Raw genomic sequence first — 16672 nt, 5'->3', positions numbered from 1 at the left:
TTTTCTCTTTTTTTTTTATTTAATTCTGTTTTATCTCTAATTTGTTTATTTCTAACATTTGTTTTATTTTATTTGGCCAAAAGACTTAACCCAAAATGTCTGAAACATTTTATAAATTATTGTTTGAATATTTTGAAACTCTCACAAAAGTTTCAACAATTTTGGAGCAACTAAATAATGATAGTGCATTAATTGATATTTTTAGCGGCTTTGTTGGCTTAATTAAAATGCCAAAATTGACTCATAAAATAATATGCATCCATGAAATATTGTCACAAACATTTATCAGAAAGGATGTACATTTTTTAAGGCCATTTTGGGTTCATTAAAATTACACCTTTTTAATTATTTTCATTAGGTGAGGTGCTAGGGCTTATTATTTCCCATTTCGAAATTGATTTTTTTAACATGATGCACAATCTGGCTAGGAACAAAGCAAAAAAAACTAGGGATGTGAAACACTAGTACCTTGAATAAGAAACAATTTCAACATGAAGGTAGAAGAATGCCATTGGCACGTACATTTTATTTAATGAAAGTAAATCTTCATTGTGGATACATATTTTTTCTAACTATCTTCACTTGCATAATATGATTTCTATCATTATATCTTATTTTTTACCAATTCATGATTTATACATGGTTTTTACCATTTTATAGGTCATCTTTATGCTCATCTAGGTAATATAGATGATAAAATCATCCATGTAATCTTCATGAAGTGAGGTATTTAGAGTGCCAATACTTAAGTTTTTTATTTTGGTTGTATTTGTTGAACACCAAGTAATATATATTAATATTTTAGTGAGCACTTCCGTAGTCAAGTTGTACATGATATTTTTCATTCATACACTCCACCAAGCCTGAAAATTATTCCTGCCTTCGTCATTGCCACATACTACTCAGGGTGGTCCGTTGTGCGGGAGGTAGACTGTTTATCGGGATAGTGCGCAAACGCGCACCCCACACACCCCTTGCGTGCATTGGGCCGGCATGCGCCCCTATTTTTTCATTCATTTTTATTTTTCTCTTTTCTGTTTCATTTTTGCTTCATTAAATATGCTCTAAATTTTGAAAAAAATGAAATTTTATAAAGTGTTCAAGAATTCAGAAAAAATGTGAATTCAAAAAATATTCATGATTTCAAAATTTGTTCAGGAACTAAAAACAATTCGTGAATACATAAAATTTTAGTGTTTCAACAATTCAAACAATGTTCATGATTCCAAAAAACGTGAATTAAAATCTGTTAATGATTTTGAGAAAAAAATGATAATTCAAAATATATTAGTGATTTATAAAATTCTTCAAAATTTTAGAAAAATGATAAAAAAATTAATAATATTTGTGAATTCTTAAAACATTCACAATTTGCAAATTTAAAAAAATCACAATTTTGAAAAATGCTTGTGTTTTCTCAAAAAATATAAACAAATGTAAAACTGGTAATGAATTTAAAAAACATCATGGATTCAATAAATGTCCTTGGATTTAAAAGTTGTCCGCGAACTCAAAAAATGTTTACATGGTTCAAAACATGTTCTTGAAATCAACAAATGTCCGCAAATTCGAATATTTTTTGTGACCAAAAATTATTTTGAAAATGAAAACATATCCATGAATTGGATTATAAAAAATAAACAGGAAAAAATGGAAATAAAAATGTAGAAGATAAAAAAATGAAAGAAAGGAGAAAAAACAGAAAATAAAACACAGAACAAAAAGGAAACTGGTACGGAAAGGGAAGACGAGCGTTAGTAAATATTGAATAAATGCATTATAAAGTATATCTAATTGCAGATGTTTTTTTAGAGAAAATGCATACGTCCGACTTTATAAACAAAATCCATCGGGCAAAGTCAGACAGACAATAAAAACCAGCAAGAGTATCAACCGGCCAACAGCACACCGAGCAACAGGACACCAACCAAGGACAAACATAGTTCAGAGACACGCATGCCACACATACAGCAAAGCAAAAGCTGGAAAGACAACTTGATCTTGCTGAGATAGAAGAATCGAGGAGCAAAGAATGCGCAGACAACGAGCAAAAGCTGGAAAGACAACGAACACGAGAAATGAATGTTTCTGAAGCACTGCGGTCCCCTTCCTTAATCAATAATTTCCACTGCTGCAGAAAAGAGCATATTTTAAACAAGCAATAGACGATTTGTTGGGAAACATATCTTCAATAGTAAACTTATTCATAGTAATCCAAAGAACCCAACACAGCCCAAAGAACCCAAATGAGAATAAATGGTTGTTCTGGCCCACGAACGTAAATCAGTAAGCAAATCTGGATTGTCTAAAGAAAAGAAGTAAACAAATCTGGGGACCAGGAAACTCCCACGGATGCAACTCCAAGAGAGCTTAGCCAGAACACATAAAAAAAAATGTGATAAGAGTCTTCCACGTAGCGGCAAAGGGCACAACGATGAGAGCCCATACCATTACAAAAGTGTTAGGTAGCGTCCATACACCTCAACCAAGCCGAGTTGTCAAGAACAACTAGTTAGTGAGTACTTTTTCGACAGCTTTTTAAGGATCATTTCTATACGTAGTTATTTGGTGCGTTCGCCACGTGTTGCGTTTTAAACGTTTCCTTCGCATTTCTTTTTTTATTTTTCCACATGAGTTTTTGCTTTTTCAAATTGTTTTTTTGCTTTTTTGTGTTATGATTTTTCATCAGTTTTTCTTAGCTTTTCGACGACTTTTTTAAATAATTTTACATGAAAAAACATGTATTTTGTTTTTTTATGAGAGGCACGATTTTGATTTCGCGAAAGGCATGATTTTTGCCTTCATGAGAAGCACTGTCGTTTCTCTCGGAAAAGAAAAAAAAACATGTTTTATGTTCTTTTCCGAGAGGTACGGTTTTGCTTTCCCGAAAGACATGGTTTTGCTGTCGTGAGAAGCACGAGTGTTTTCTTTTTCCGCGAGAGGCGCGGTTTTTCTTCCGTAAGAGGCGTGATTTTGCTTCCGCGAGAGGCACGGTTTTCCTTTCACGACATGCACGACCGTGCCTCTCGGAAACAGGAAAAACACGTTTTCTGTTGTTTTCTTTTTCCACGATAGACACGATTTTGCTTCCGCGAGAAGCACGCTTTGCCTTCATTAGAGGAACGGCCGTGCCTCTCGGAAACGAAAAAAACGTTTTCTATTTTTTTCTATTACGAGAGGCATGATTTTCCCGTCCGGTTTTTGTGTTTTTGAAAAAAAATAGTTCGTCAAAACCTATCAGCATGGGATCTAGATTTGAAGATCTTGACACGAGAAACCCAACTGTGAAAATAGGTCGAGATTTGAACACACGGTTTAAGAGATAAAAAGTTTTCAAAATACAGATCTATGAAAAAGGAAAACTCTCCGGTTGTAAGAAGTGGCACACATACCGTGCGTCACTTATCGCAACGGATGAAGGTTAGAGCGATTATTGAAAGGAGTACTACTCAATTAGTGATTTCGCGAGTTGTGCTAAGAACATCTTGTTTGGTTGCATACCGGGTGGGTTGGCTCACATCGGCGCGAACCTTAAAGTAGCCGAGAGCTTGCTCGTTGGAAAGTGCTGAATCGATAGTCTCCAATGAGCCATCGGTAATTGATACGTCTTTATCGTATCTATATTTTTGATTATTTTATGCCAATAATTTACAACTTTCATATATTTTTGACAATATTTTATATTATTTTTAGGACTACGATATTGATCTATTGCCTAGTGTCAGTTTTTGTTTCTTACATGTTTCGCAGAAAATCCAAAGAAGTCCAAACGCGATCAAACTTACGAAGAATTATTTTGGAATATATGTGAATTTCGGAAAGAAGAATCAACGCAAGATAGTGCCCGAGGTGGACCCAAGGCAACAGGGTGTGCCTAGGGGCCTGGGAGCATCGTGTTACCTTTGAGCTCCCTCGTAAGTTGGTTGGGGCCCTTCATTCGCCACAAAAAAGATAATTTCTCGATAAAAATTCCGTCAAAATTTCAGACCAATCAAAGATACAGATCTCTCGATATTTAAGAAACGGTGAAACGCAAGAAAACAGGATGCGAAAACAGAAGAGAAACATAGACAGATCCAATTTCGAAGGGGCTCCTGCCCTCCGGTAGCCATGGCGGCCATGGACCAGAGGGAAAACTCTACTCCCATCTAGGGGGAAACTAAGGAAGAAGAAGAAGGAGGGGGGCTCTCTCCCCCACTCTCCCAACGACACTGGAACGTCGCGAGGGCAATCATCGTGTCTTGCATGTGGATACTCATGGTGACAATGAGGCATTCTATTGATTCACTTGATATATGCTATTGCGTAGTAGACATTAGTGATCAACCAGGAAGTTGGTCCCGGGTGCGCGCGAGTGAGGATGAAGTGCGTCGAAAAATTAGGGTTGATCTATGGGGCTAGTCTAGATCCCGCCAGGAGTAACAACCATCGCCATGTCTTTCCGCGGCGTTACATGTGCCTAATGTAATGTTTACCAAAGGTGATTTGCATATGGTTAGCTTATTTCCAATGTCGATAATTTACCTAGGTAGATACATGAATCAAAGGGTTGAGCAACGCAATAAAAACTTGCAGAAACCACTTGGCTGAGACTATAATGATTTGTCAATCCCACAAGTTGAAGGTAGGTTTGTTAGAAATATGACCTAGAGGCAATAAAAAATTGGTTATTATTGTATTTCCTTGTTCATGATAATCGTTTATTATCCATGCTAGAATTTTATTGATTGGAAACTCAAATACATCTGTGGATACATAGACAACACACTGTCCCTAGTGAGCCTCTGAAGGACTAGCTCGTTGATCAAAGATGGTCAAGGTTTCCTGGTCATAGACATGAGATGTCGTTTGATAACGGGATCACATCATTAGGATAATGATGTGATGGACAAGACCCAAACTATGAACATAGCATATGACCGTGTCAGTTTATTGCTACTATTTTCTGCATGTCAATGTATTTGTTCCTATGACGATGAGATCATGCAACTCCCGAACACCGGAGGAATACCTTGTGTTTATCAAATGTCGCAACATAATTGGGTGACTATAAAGGTGCTCTACAGGTATCTCCGAAGGTGTCTGTTGGGTTGGCATGGATCAAGACTGGGATTTGTCACTCCGTGTGACAGAGAGGTATCTCGGGGCGCACACAACATCACAGTAAGCCTTGCAAGCAATGTGACTAAGGAGTTAGTCACGGGATCTTGTATTACACAACGAGTAAAGAGACTTGCCGGTAACGAGATTGAACTAGGTATGGAGAAACCGACGATCGAAATCTCGGGCAAGTAACGTACCGATGGACAAAGGAAATTGCATACGGGGTTGATTAAATCCTTGACATCGTGGTTCAACCGATAAAGATCTTCGTAGAATATATAGGAACCAATATGGGCATCCGGGTCCCGCTATTGGTTATTGACGTAGAGGTGTCTTGGTCATGTCTGCATAGTTCTCAAACCCGCAGGGTGTGCACACTTAACGTTCGGTGACGCTAGAGTAGTATTGGGATATGTATGTTGGAGACTGAATGTTGTTCGGAGTCCCAGATGCGATCCCAGACGTCACGAGGAGCTCCGGAATGGTCCGGAGGTAAATATTTATATATGGGAAGTCCTATTTTGGCTACCGAAAAAGTTTTGGGTTTTATCGGTATTGTACCTAGAAGGTTCTAGAGGGTTCCGGAAGGGTCCATCCAGCCCCTAGGACGTGCATGGGTTGTAAGGGGACGTCCAAGCTGTTGGGGAACGTAGTAATTTAAAAAAAAATCCTACGTCACACAAGGATCTATCTATGGAGAAACCAACAACGAGCAAAGGGGGAGAGAATCTTCATGCATTTGAAGATCGCTAAGTGGAAGCGTTGCTAGAAAGCGGTTGATGGAGTCGTACTCGCAATGATTCAGATCGCGGTGGATTCCGATCTATGCGCCGAACAACAGCGCATCCGCGTTCAACACACGTGGAGCCCGGTGACGTCTCCAACGCCTTGATCCAGCAAGGAGGGGGAGAGGTTGAGGGAGAGCTCCGGTAGCATGACGGCGTGGTGACGGTGGAGCTGCGTGGTACTCCGGCAGGGCTTCGCCAAGCTCTATGGAGGACGAGGACGAGGAGGGGTAGGGCTGCGCCGTGGAGGTGGAAGAACTTATGTGTCGCAACCCCTAAATCCTCCACTATATATAAGAGGAGAGGGAGGAGGGTGCCCACCCTTAGGGTTTCCACCCTAAGGGGTGCGGCAGCCATACATGGGCTAGGGGCGGAGGCCAAGGGTGGAGGGGTGGAGCCCTATGGTGGGCTTGGAGCCCAAGGCTGCCCCTCCACGCCTAGGGTTTTCCCCCTCCACCCCTTGTGCGCCTTGGGCTGATGGTGGTGGCGTACCAGCCCACTTAGGGGCTGGTTCCCATCCACCTTTTGGCCCATGTAGCACTTTGGGGCTGGTGGCCCTTCCCCGTGGAACCCCGGAACCCTTCCGGTGGTCCCGATACATTACCGGTGATGCCTGAAACACTTCCGGCGATCAAATCCTCACTTTCTATATATGAATCTTTACCTCCGGACCATTCCGGAGCTCCTAGTGACGTCCTAGATCTCACCCGGGACTCCGAACAACCTTCGGTAACCATGTACACTATTCCCATAACAACCCTAGCGTCATTGAACCTTAAGTGTGTAGACCCTACGTGTTCGGGAACCATGCAGACATGACCGAGACACCTCTTCGGTCAATAACCAACAACGGGGTCTGGATATCCATGTTGGTTCCCGCATGTTCCACGATGATCTCATCGGATGAACCACGATGTCGGGGATTCAATCAATCTCATATACAATTCCCTTTGTCTACCGGTATGATACTTGCCTGAGATTCGATCATCGGTATCCCCATACCTTGTTCATTCTCGTTACCGGCAAGTATCTTTACTCGTTACATAACACATCATCCCGTGGCTAACTCCTTAGTCACACTAAGCTCAATATGATGATGAATTACTGAGTGGGCCCAGAGATACCTCTCCGTCACACGGAGTGACAAATCACAGTCTCGATTCGTACAACCCAACAGACACTTTCGGAGATACCTGTAGTGCACCTTTATAACCACCCAGTTACGTTGTGACGTTTGATACACCCAAAGCACTCCTACGGTATCCGGGAGTTCCACAATCTCATGGTCTAAGAAAATGATACTTGACACTAGAAAAGCTTTAGCAGACGAACAACACGATCTAGTGTTATGCTTAGGATTGGATCTTGTCCATCACATCATTCTCCTGATGATGTGATCCCGTTATCAATGACATCCAATGTCAATGTTCAGGAAACCAAGATAATCTATTGATCAACGAGCTAGCCAACTAGAGGCTCACTAGGGACACATTGTGATCTATATATTCACACATGTATTACGGTTTCCGATTAATACAATTATAGCATAAATAATAGACAATTATCATGAACTGGGAAATATAATAATAACCACTTTATTATTGCCTCTAGGGCATATTTCCAACACAAGCCATGTTGGGCCAGCCCCCAAGGGCCCATGTGTTGGGGAACGTCGCAAGGGAAACAAAAAATTTCCTACGCGCACGAAGACCTATCATGGTGATGTCCATCTACGAGAGGGGATGAGTGATCTACGTACCCTTGTAGATCGTACAACAGAAGCGTTAGTGAACGCGGTTGATGTAGTGGAACGTCCTCACGTCCCTCGATCCGCCCCGCGAACAATCCCGCGATCAGTCCCACGATCTAGTACCGAACGGACGGCACCTCCGCGTTCAGCACACGTACAACTCGACGATGATCTCGGCCTTCTTGATCCAGCAAGAGAGACGGAGAGGTAGAAGAGTTCTCCGGCAGCGTGACGGCGCTCCGGAGGTTGGTGATGATCTTGTCTCAGCAGGGCTCCGCCCGAGCTCCGCAGAAACGCGATCTAGAGGAAAAACCGTGGAGGTATGTGGTCGGGCTGCCGTGGAAAAGTCGTCTCAAATCAGCCCTAAAACCTCCGTATATATAGGTGGGAGGGAGGGGAGGAGGCAGCCTCAAAACCTAAAGGTTTGGCCGAAATTGGAGGTGGAGGAGTCCTACTCCAATCCTACTTGGAGTAGGATTCCACCTTCCCACTTGGAAACTCTTTCCACCTTGTGTTTTTTCCTTCTCAAACCCTATGGGCCTTAGTGGGAACTTATTCCAGCCCACTAGGGGCTGGTTTATCTCTTCCCATAGCCCATGAGACCCCTTGGGGCGTGACACCCCTCCCGATGGTCCCCGGCACCCCTCCCGGCACTCCCGGTACACTACCGATGAGCCCGAAACTTTTCCGGTAATGCACGAAAACCTTCCGGTAACCAAATGAGGTCATCCTATATATCAATCTTCGTTTCCGGACCATTCCGGAAACCCTCGTGATGTCCGTGATCTCATCCGGGACTCCCAACAACATTCGGTAACCAACCATATAACTCAAATACGCATAAAACAACGTCGAACCTTAAGTGTGCAGACCCTGCGGGTTCGAGAACTATGTAGACATGACCCGAGAGACTCCTCGGTCAATATCCAATAGCGGGACCTGGATGCCCATATTGGATCCTACATATTCTACGAAGATCTTATCGTTTGAACCTCAGTGCCAAGGATTCATATAATCCCGTATGTCATTCCCTTTGTCCTTCGGTATGTTACTTGCCCGAGATTCGATCGTTAGTATCCGCATACCTATTTCAATCTCGTTTACCGGCAAGTCTCTTTACTCGTTCCGTAATACAAGATCCCGCAACTTACATTAAGTTACATTGCTTGCAAGGCTTGTGTGTGATGTTGTATTACCGAGTGGGCCCCGAGATACCTCTCCGTTCACACGGAGTGACAAATCCCAGTCTTGATCCATACTAACTCAACTAACACCTTCGGAGATACCTGTAGAGAATCTTTATAGTCACCCAGTTACGTTGCGACGTTTGATACACACAAAGCATTCCTCCGGTGTCCGTGAGTTATATGATCTCATGGTCATAGGAACAAATACTTGACACGCAGAAAACAGTAGCAACAAAATGACACGATCAACATGCTACGTCTATTAGTTTGGGTCTAGTCCATCACATGATTCTCCTAATGATGTGATACCGTTATCAAGTGACAACACTTGCCTATGGCCAGGAAACCTTGACCATCTTTGATCAATGAGCTAGTCAACTAGAGGCTTACTAGGGACAGTGTTTTGTCTATGTATCCACACAAGTATTGTGTTTCCAATCAATACAATTATAGCATGGATAATAAACGATTATCATGAACTAAGAAATATAATAATAACTAATTTATTATTGCCTCTAGGGCATATTTCCAACAGTCTCCCACTTGCACTAGAGTCAATAATCTAGTTCACATCACCATGTGATTCCAACGAATCCAACACCCATATAGTTATGGGGTCTGATCACGTCTTGCTCGTGAGAGAGGTTTTAGTCAACGGTTCTGAAACTTTCAGATCCGTGCGTTCTTTACAAATATTTATGTCATCTTATAGATGCTGCTACTACGTGCTATTCGGAAATGCTCCAAATATCTACTCTACTCTACGAATCCGTTTCACTACTCATAGTTATTCGGATTAGTGTCAAAGCTTGCATCGACGTAACCCTTTACGACGAACTCTTTAACCACCTCCATAATCGAGAAAAATTCCTTAGTCCATTAGTTACTAAGGATAAATTTTGACCGCTGCTAGTGATTCAATCATGGATCACTCTCTGTACCTCTCAACATACTTTGAGTCAAGGCACACATCAGGTGCGGTACACAGCATGGCATACTTTAGATTCTACGGCTAAGGCATAGAAGACGACCTTCGTCTATTCTCTTTATTCTGCCGGGGTCGGGTTTTTGAGTCTTACTCAAATTCACACCTCACAACGCAACAAAGAACTCCTTCTTTGCTGATCTATTTTGAACTCCTTCAAAAACTTGTCAAGGCATGCATCTTGTTGAAACTTCCATTAAGCGCTTTCGATCTATCTCCATAGATCTTTGATGCTCAACGTTCAAGTAGCTCAATCCAGGTATTCCTTTGAAAACTCCTTTCAAACAACCTTGTATGTTTTACAGAAATTCTACATTACTTCTGATCCACAATATGTCAACCACATATACTTATCAGAAATTCTATAGTGCTCCCACTCACTTCTTTGGAAATACAAGTTTCTCATAAACCTTGTACAAACCCAAAATCTTTGATCATCTCATCAAAGTGTATATTCCAACTCCGAGATGCTTGCACCAGTCCATTGAAGGATCATTGGAGCTTGCATACTTGCTAGTATCTTTAGGATCGACAAAACCTTCTGGTTGTATCACATACAATGTTTGCTCAAGGAAACCGTCGAGAAAACAATCTTTTGACATCCTACGTGCAATATTTCATAAATAATGCATCAACAACTAACATAATTCTAACAGACCTTTAGCATCGCTACGAGTGAGAAAGTCTCATCATAGTCAACTGTTTGATCTTGTCGAAAACATCTTTGCGACAAGTCGAGCTTTTCTTAATAGTGACTTATCACCATCATCGTCTGTCTTCTTTTAAAGATCCATCTTTACTCAATAGTCTTATGACCATCAAGTAGTTCTTTCAAAGTCTACACTTTGTTTTCATACATGGATCCTCTCTCGGATTTCATGGCTTCCAGCCATTTGTCGGAATCTGGGCCCACCATCGCTTTCTCCATAACTCGTAGGTTCACTGTTGCTCAACAACATGACCTCCAAGACAGGGTTACCGTACCACTCTGTAGTAGTATGCGACCTTGTCAACCTACGAGGCTTGTAGTAACTTGATCCGATGCTTGATGATCACCATCATCAGCTTCCACTTCAATTGCTGTAGGCGCCACAGGAACAACTTCCTGCGCCCTGCTACACACTGGTTGAAGTGATGGTTCAATAACCTCATCAAGTTCTACTACCCTCCCACTCAATTCTTTCGAGAGAAACCTTTCCTCGAGAAAGGATCCGTTTCTAGAAACAAACACTTTGCTTTCGGATCTGAGATAGGAGATGTACCCAACTGTTTTGGATATCCTATGAAGATGCATTTATCCGCTTTGGGTTCGAGCTTATCAGACAGAAACTTTTTCACATAAGTGTCGAAGCCCCAAACTTTCAAGAAACGACAGTTTAGATTTCTCTAAACCTCAGTCTATACTGTGTCATCTCAACGGAAATATGCGGTGCCCTATTTAAAGTGAGTGCGGTTGTCTCTAATGCATAACCCATACACGATAGTGGTAATTTGATAAGAGACATCATAGTATGCACCATACCAAATAGTGCGTGGCTATGACGTTCAGACACATCATCACACTATGATGTTCCAGGTGGCATGAACTGCGAAACAATTTCCACATTGTCTTAACTACGTACCAAAACTCATAACTTAGATATTCATTTCCATGATCATATCGTAGACAGTTTATCCTCTTGTTACAACGAACTTCACTCTGAAACGGAATTGAACTTTTCAACATTTCAGACTTGTGATTCATTAAGTAAATACTCCTGTATCTACTCAAATCGTCAGTGAAGTAAGAACATAATGATATCCACTACGTGCCTCAGCACCCATTGGACTGCATACATCAAAATGTATCACTTCCAACAAGTTACTATCTTATTTCATCTCAATGAAAACAAGGCCTTGCTCATGTGGTATGATTTGCATGTCACTAGTGATTCGAAATCAGGTGAGTACAAAGATCCATTAGCGTGGAGCCTCTTCATGCAATTTATACTAACATGACTCAAGCGGCAGTGCCACAAGTAAGTGGTACTATCATCATTAACTCGTATCTTTTGGCACCAATATCATGAACATGTGTAACACTACGATGGAGATTCAATAAACCATTGAAGGTGAATATTCAAGAAAATAGAGTAACCATTATTCTCCTTAAATGAATAATCGTATTGCAATAAACACGATCCAATCATGTTCATGCTTAACGCAAGCACCAAATAACAATTATTTAGGTTTAACACCAATCCCGATGGTAGAGGGAGCGTGCGACGTTTGATCATATCAACCTTGGAAACACTTCCAACACGTATCGTCACCTCGCCTTTAGCTAGTCTCCGTTTATACCGTAGCTTTCATTTCGTGTTACTAATCACTTAGAAACCGAACCGGTATCCAATACCCTCATGCTACTAGGAGTACTAGTAAAGTACACATCAACATCATGTATATCAAATACACTACTTTCGACTTTTGCCAGCCTTCTTATCTACCAAGTATCTAGAGTTGCTCCGCCTCAGCGACTGTTCCCCTCATTACAGAAGCACTTAGTCTCGGGTTTGGGTTTAATCTTGGGTCTCTTCATTAGTGCAGCAACCGTTTTGCCGTTTCACGAAGTATCCCTTCTAGCCCTTGCCTTTCTTGAAACTTAGTGGTTTTACAAACCATCAACTATTGACGCTCCTTCTTGATTTCTACTTTCGCAGTGTCAAACATCGCGAATCGCTCAAGGATCATTGTATCTATCCTTGATATGTTATAGTTCATCACGAAGCTCTCAAAGCTTGGTGGGAGTGACTTTTGGAGAACCATCACTATCTCATCTGGAAGATTAGCTCCCACTTGATTCAAGTGATTGTCGTACTCAGACAATCTGAGCACACGCTCAACGATTGAGCTTTTCTCCTTTACTTTGTGGTCAAAGAATTTTGTTGGAGGTCTCGTACCTCTTAACAAGGGCACAAGCATGAAATCACAATTTCATCTCTTTAGAACATCACTTATGTTCCGTGACGTTTAAAACGTTTTCGGTGCCTTGCTTCTAAGCCATTAAGTACTTTGCACTGAACTATCGTGTAGTCATCAGAAACGTGTATGTCGAATGTTCACAGCATCCACAGACGACGCTCGAGGTGCAGCACACCGAGTGGTGCATTAAGGACATAAGCCTTCTGCGCAGCAACGAGGACAATCCTCGGTTTTACAGACTCAGTCTGCAAAGTTTGCTACTATCAATTTTCAACTAAATTTTCTCTAGGAACATAAAAAAACAGTAGAGCTATAGCGCAAGCTACATCGTAATTCGCAAAGACCATTAGACTATGTTCATGACAATTAGTTCAATTAATCATATTACTTAAGAACTCCCACTCAAAAAGTACATCTCTCTAGTCATTTGAGTGGTACATGATCCAAATCCACTATCTCAAGTCCGATCATCACGTGAGTCGAGAATAGTTTCAGTGGTAAGCATCCCTATGCTAATCATATCAACTATACGATTCATGCTCGACCTTTCGGTCTCATGTGTTCCGAGGCCATGTCTGCACATGATAGGCTCGTCAAGCTTAACCCGAGTGTTCTGCGTGTGCAACTGTTTTGCACCCGTTGTATGTGAACGTTGAGTCTATCACACCCGATCATCACGTGGTGTCTCGAAACGAAGAACTGTCGCAACGGTGCACAGTCGGGGAGAACACAACTTCGTCTTGAAATTTTAGTGAGAGATCACCTCATAATGCTACCGTCGTTCTAAGCAAAATAAGGTGCATAAAAGGATTAACATCACATGCAATTCATAAGTGACATGATATGGCCATCATCACGTGCTTCTTGATCTCCATCACCAAAGCACCGGCACGATCTTCTTGTCACCGGCGCCACACCATGATCATCCATCAACGTGTTGCCATCGGGGTTGTCGTGCTACTTATGCTATTACTACTAAAGCTACATCCTAGCAAAATAGTAAACGCATCTGCAAGCACAAACGTTAGTATAAAGACAACCCTATGGCTCCTGCCGGTTGCCGTACCATCGACGTGCAAGTCAATATTTCTATTACAACATGATCATCTCATACATCCAATATATCACATCACATCGTTGGCCATATCACATCACAATCATACCCTGCAAAAACAAGTTAGACGTCCTCTAATTTTGTTGTTGCATGTTTTACGTGGTGACCATGGGTATCTAGTACGATCGCATCTTACTTACGCAAACACCACAACGGAGATATATGAGTTGCTATTTAACCTCATCCAAGGACCTCCTTGGTCAAATCCGATTCAACTAAAGTTGGAGAAACCGACACTTGCCAGTCATCTTTGAGCAACGGGGTTACTCGTAGCGATGAAACCAGTCTCTCGTAAGCGTACGAGTAATGTCGGTCCAAGCCGCTTCAATCCAACAATACCGCGGAATCAAGAAAAGACTAAGGAGGGCAGCAAAACGCACATCACTGCCCACAAAAACTTTTGTGTTCTACTCGAGAAGACATCTACGCATGAACCTAGCTCTGATACCACTGTTGGGGAACGTCGCAAGGGAAACAAAAAATTTCCTACGCGCACGAAGACCTATCATGGTGATGTCCATCTACGAGAGGGGATGAGTGATCTACGTACCCTTGTAGATCGTACAGCAGAAGCGTTAGTGAACGCGGTTGATGTAGTGGAACGTCCTCACGTCCCTCGATCCGCCCCGCGAACAATCCCGCGATCAGTCCCACGATCTAGTACCGAACGGACGGCACCTCCGCGTTCAGCACACGTACAACTCGACGATGATCTCGGCCTTCTTGATCCAGCAAGAGAGACGGAGAGGTAGAAGAGTTCTCCGGCAGCGTGACGGCGCTCCGGAGGTTGGTGATGATCTTGTCTCAGCAGGGCTCCGCCCGAGCTCCGCAGAAACGCGATCTAGAGGAAAAACCGTGGAGGTATGTGGTCGGGCTGCCGTGGAAAAGTCGTCTCAAATCAGCCCTAAAACCTCCGTATATATAGGTGGGAGGGAGGGGAGGAGGCAGCCTCAAAACCTAAAGGTTTGGCCGAAATTGGAGGTGGAGGAGTCCTACTCCAATCCTACTTGGAGTAGGATTCCACCTTCCCACTTGGAAACTCTTTCCACCTTGTGTTTTTTCCTTCTCAAACCCTATGGGCCTTAGTGGGAACTTATTCCAGCCCACTAGGGGCTGGTTTATCTCTTCCCATAGCCCATGAGACCCCTTGGGGCGTGACACCCCTCCCGATGGTCCCCGGCACCCCTCCCGGCACTCCCGGTACACTACCGATGAGCCCGAAACTTTTCCGGTAATGCACGAAAACCTTCCGGTAACCAAATGAGACACGTCGAACTTAAGTGTGCAGACCCTGCGGGTTTGAGAACTATGTAGACATGACCCGAGAGACTCCTCGGTCAATATCCAATAGCGGGACCTGGATGCCCATATTGGATCCTACATATTCTACGAAGATCTTATCGTTTGAACCTCAGTGCCAAGGATTCATATAATCCCGTATGTCATTCCCTTTGTCCTTCGGTATGTTACTTGCCCGAGATTCGATCGTTAGTATCCGCATACCTATTTCAATCTCGTTTACCGGCAAGTCTCTTTACTCGTTCCGTAATACAAGATCCCGCAACTTACATTAAGTTACATTGCTTGCAAGGCTTGTGTGTGATGTTGTATTACCGAGTGGGCCCCGAGATACCTCTCCGTTCACACGGAGTGACAAATCCCAGTCTTGATCCATACTAACTCAACTAACACCTTCGGAGATACCTGTAGAGCATCTTTATAGTCACCCAGTTACGTTGCGACGTTTGATACACACAAAGCATTCCTCCGGTGTCCGTGAGTTATATGATCTCATGGTCATAGGAACAAATACTTGACACGCAGAAAACAGTAGCAACAAAATGACACGATCAACATGCTACGTCTATTAGTTTGGGTCTAGTCCATCACATGATTCTCCTAATGATGTGATCCCGTTATCAAGTGACAACACTTGCCTATGGCCAGGAAACCTTGACCATCTTTGATCAATGAGCTAGTCAACTAGAGGCTTACTAGGGACAGTGTTTTGTCTATGTATCCACACAAGTATTGTGTTTCCAATCAATACAATTATAGCATGGATAATAAACGATTATCATGAACTAAGAAATATAATAATAACTAATTTATTATTGCCTCTAGGGCATATTTCCAACACCATGCGGTTGGGAGGGAAGAGTCCCTAAAGGGGAAGGCACCTCCTAGGTGCTTGGGGAGGGAGGAAAACTCCCTAGGCCCACGCCCCCTCCTTGGAGGAGGGGATAGGGTTGCGACCCAACCCTCCTCCTAACCTCCTATATATAGTGGTTGAGAGGGAGGGCCTGAACACACCAATTCCCACTCCCCGGTGGCCGCCCTACCTCTCCCATAACTCCGTTTTCTCCTGAGATCTGTTCTGGCAGCGCTTGGCGAAGCCGTGCTCGCACTGCTCCACCATCATCTCCACCATGCCGTCGTGCTGGTTGAGATCCTATCTACTTCTCCTTCCTCTCTTGCTGGATCAATAAGGAGGAGACGTCATCGAGCCGAACACACCCGCCGGTGGTCGTTACTATTGGCGGGATCTAGACTGGCCCCACGTATCAATACTAGTCTTTTCTACGCACTTTGTCCTTCTCATGCGTACCCGGGGTTAACTTTCCGGTCTGTCACCCATCCTAGAACTACTCCAAGCCGAGCACGCTTAAACTGGGGGTTCTGTTTGAATGGGCTCCCGGAAAAGAAGGGATTCCTTATTTATATGAGTAGCCAGGCTATCACATACACCACCACTCAGAGGAACCGACGTCCTCGTCGGGCCACAGG

The sequence above is a fragment of the Hordeum vulgare genome, chromosome 5H (genome assembly GCF_904849725.1).
Source record: "Hordeum vulgare subsp. vulgare chromosome 5H, MorexV3_pseudomolecules_assembly, whole genome shotgun sequence".
In the NCBI taxonomy this organism is placed as follows: Eukaryota; Viridiplantae; Streptophyta; class Magnoliopsida; order Poales; family Poaceae; genus Hordeum; species Hordeum vulgare.
The sequence above is the reverse complement of the archived record's forward strand: the minus strand, read 5'-3'. Positions refer to the sequence as shown.